At 40.1% G+C, this 4,007-nt stretch overlaps 1 pseudogene; it reads left to right on the forward strand.

Annotated features, from left to right (window-relative positions):
• The first annotated feature begins 2,655 nt into the window (after positions 1-2,655).
• LOC122105623 lies at positions 2,656-3,579 on the forward strand (annotated as a pseudogene).
• Positions 3,580-4,007: the final 428 nt, after the last annotated feature.

The following is a 4,007-nucleotide window of genomic DNA, read 5'->3' on the forward strand; positions in this document are numbered from 1 at the left end:
TCTAAATTCAGGAACAAGACAAGGGTATCCACGCTTGCCACTTCTCTTCAACCTAAAATGCTAAGCTACAGCAATAAGAAAAGATGCAGACATGAAGGGGATCCAAATAGGAAAGGATGAAGTAAAACTCTCCCTCTTTGCAGATGACACGATCTTGTATTTAAAGAACCCCATGGACTCCACTCCCAAGTTACTTTGAGCTGATCAGAAACTTTGGCACAGTGGCAGAGTACAAAATTAACACTTAGAAATCAATGGCTTTCTTGTATGCCAATAATGAGTAACAGCCCCACAAAAAATAAAATCCTTAGGAGGTAACTTGACAAAAGAGGTGAAGGACCTGTATGACAACAACTTTAAAAACCTGAAAAAGGAAATTAAAGAAGAACTAAGTAAGTGGAAAAACCTCCCATAATCCTGGATTGGGAGGATTAACATCATGAAAATGGCAATACTGCCAAAGCTTATCCACAAATTCAATGTGATATCTATAACATTCTAACCTCATTCTTCAATGAATTAGAAGAAGCAACCCAAAAATTCATATGGAACAATAAAAGACCTCGAATAGCAAAAACAATCCTTAGTAGAAAGAACAGCGCTGGAGGAATATCAATTACAAATTTCACACTCTACTACAAAGCCATAATATTCAAAACACCTTGGTACTGGCATAGAACAGACCTGAGGACGAATGGAATAGGACTGAAGACCCAGAAATGAACCCACAGACCTAAAGCTACGTAATCTTTAACATGGGAGCTAAAGAAATTGAATGGAAGAAAGACATCCTTTTCAGTAAATGGTGTTGGTAAAATTGGTTAAACACTTGTAGAAAACTAAAACCAGATCTATCTATCTATCTATCTATCTATCTATCTATCTATCTATCTATCTATCTATCTATCTATCTATCTGTCTATCTATATCACCCTGCACCAGAACAACTCCAAATGGATCAAAGACCTCGAAATAAAAGCAGACTGCTTGAAAACATTATAGGAACGAATATGAGAAACTCTAGGGCTTCTTAGCACAGGCTAAAATGTTCTTAATAGATACCCAGAAGCACAACAAATTAAAGAAAGGTTGGACAAATGATATTGCATGAAGCTGCAGAGCTTCTGCAAGGCAAAGGACATAGCTAGTAAGATCAACAGAAAGCCCACAGACTGGGAGAAGATCTTCACTAGCCATACAACGGAGAAGGGTCTCATATCTAAAATATACTTAGAACTCAAAAAACTAAATCCCCAAACAACAAATCCTCAAAGAAACAATTGCCTAATTAATAAATGGGCTAAAGACTTAAAGAGAGACTTCTCTGAAGAGTAAATAAGAATGGGCAATAGACACATAAAGAGATGCTCAACCTGTCTAGCCATGAAAGAAATGCAAATCAAGACAAAGCTGAGATTCCACCTCACCCCAGCTAGAATGGCTATAATCAAGAATTCTAATAACAACAGATGCTGGAGGAGATGTGGCCAAAAGAGAACCCTACTGCATTGTAGGTGGGAGTGTAAACTTGTTCAACCACTCTGGAAAGCAGTATGGAGGTTCCTCAAAAGACTCCACCTAGAGCTCCCCTATGAAGCAGCAATCCCACTTTTAGGCATTTACCCAAACAATCACAAACAAGGTCATACCAAAGCTACCAGCACAACTATGTTTATTGCAGCATTATTTACCATAGTTAACGCAGATGCCCCTCAGCGGATTTATGGATCAAGAAAATGTGGTATGTATATGTATATATACACACACAAAATGGAATTCTATGCCTCAGTAAGAAAAAAATATGACATTATCTCTTTCGTTAGGAAATGGAAAGATATAGAAAAAATAATATTAACTGAAGTAAGCCAGGCTCAAAGAAACATAGGTCCCATAGTTTCCCTTATTTGCAGTGACTAGTATATGGCTAGGACAAGCAAAGTAGGTCGCAGGCTATGTACATATAGACCATATGAGATAATGTTAAGCAAAATGTACCCCACAACAGGGACACAAAAAGTTTTCTTTCTTTCTTTTTCTTTCTTACTAAGTATTTTTAATGTACTTACAATACAGTATATGGTTCTTTCGTTTCTATTGTATGTCCTTCCCCCATGTTATAACCCCTGTTTTCACTGGATTTTATGCTGGTGCTCTGCATCTTGTATATATATTTTTGTAATTTGGGGAGGGGAAACCATATTGCAGAACACTTAAATGAGGATGCAGGCTGACCCATTGTGACGAAGAGATGTACAGGACACTATATTGAAAACGAACTTTACAGTGTCGGGGTAGGGACAGGATATGGGAGGAGTTGGGGAGGTGGGAAAGGAAGTGATGGTAGGGGGAACATGAAGGAGGAGGTAAGAATGCTCGCTTTGAAACGTACTCATTACCCTACACATGTAGCTGCAACCCCTTTGTACAACATTTTTACAATAAAAAAATAAAAATGAACGAAGGCTTATTATAAAGAAAAATTCAAGAGGAGACTCAGGAGCCATTTTGTGAAGAGGCGAGGACTGGCCGGTTGTTTCCTTGTTGCCGACCTCGAGGAGCAGTCCATTTCTCACAGAACATAGGAGTAGGAGATTCAAATAGAGTATCTTTTCCCTCCTACCTTCAGTTTTTTGAGGAGCCAAACTATCAGACACAATGGCTCGCAATGTTACCAAAAAGACCGATCCTCGTTCCATGAACTCCTGTGTATTCATTGGTTATCTCAATACCCTTGTGTTCAAGACGTCTGGTGTGGAAGCAATCTTCTTGATGTATGGCAAAATTGTGGGCTGCTCTGTTCATAAGGGCTTCGTCTTTGTGCAGCATGTTAATGAGAGAAATGCTCGGGCTGCTGTAGCAGGTGAGGGTGGCAGAATGATTGCTGGCCAGGTTTTAGATATGAATCTGGCTGCAGATCCAAAAGTGAATCCAGGAAAAGCAGGTGTGAAATGATCTGCAGCTGAGATGTACGGGTCAGTACCACAACACCCTTCTCCGTCACCTCTACTCAGCTCTTCATTTGACTTGGCCTATGACTTTCAACGAGATTGTTACGGAAGGATGTACGTTTACCCAGCACGTGTGCCGCCGCCTCCTATTGCTTGGGCTGTGGTGCCCTCTAAACTTCAACGTGTATCAGGAAACACCTCACTCAGGGGCAAAAGTGGATTCAATTCTAAGAGTGTACAGCGACGATCTTCCTCCAAGTCTGGAAAGTTGAAAGGAGATGACCTTCAAGCCATTAAGAAGGAACTGACCCATATTAAACAAAAAGCGAATTCTTCACTGGACAGCCTGGAAAAAATTGAAAAGGCACAAAGCAAACAAGCAGACCTGTCCTTGTCGTCTCCATTCGGGGTGAAGCATGAGAAGTCAAAAGAACAGAGCAGCAGCTCCATGAAGAAATATGAGACTCATGTCAAGGTAGAGTCTGAGGAGGGTGCAGATGACTCTACTGAGGAGTGGGACATACTGGATGATGAGGATAATGACGATGGAGGAAGAGCAGCTGGTGTTGATCAAGGATGCTGAGGAAGGAGAGGGTGACAGAGACAGACCCATGGTGAGGATGACTCTTAAGCACGTAGTGGGTTTAGGGATTTTATCCTGTTATTTCTTTACCTAGGCGCATGTCTTCAGATCAAAATTTCACCAGATCCTCTCCCCTAGTATCTTCAGTACATGCTCTCAGTTCTCCCTACAATTGTCCTTCCCATGTTCATTCATTCATATTGCCCTAAGCCTAGTTCCAGTTTCACTTCCTTTGATGCTCCTGATAGTTTTGTTAAGTTCTATCCTGTAATTTTTGCTTTTAATTTTGATACCTCTTTATGAGTTCACAATAAAAAGGATGTATTTTTTAATCAATTGTCTCCAAAATAATCTCTTGTTATGCAGGGAGCACAGTTCTTCCCACTCATACACGATTTTTGCATTTGCTTCCCTAACTGCAAAGGCAATCTCATGCATTTAGTTGTAGCACTGATAACAGCTTTAAGTTAGAAATC

Source organism: Dipodomys spectabilis, unplaced genomic scaffold (genome assembly GCF_019054845.1).
Source record: "Dipodomys spectabilis isolate Male_0828 unplaced genomic scaffold, ASM1905484v1 ptg000032l, whole genome shotgun sequence".
NCBI lineage: Eukaryota > Metazoa > Chordata > Mammalia > Rodentia > Heteromyidae > Dipodomys > Dipodomys spectabilis.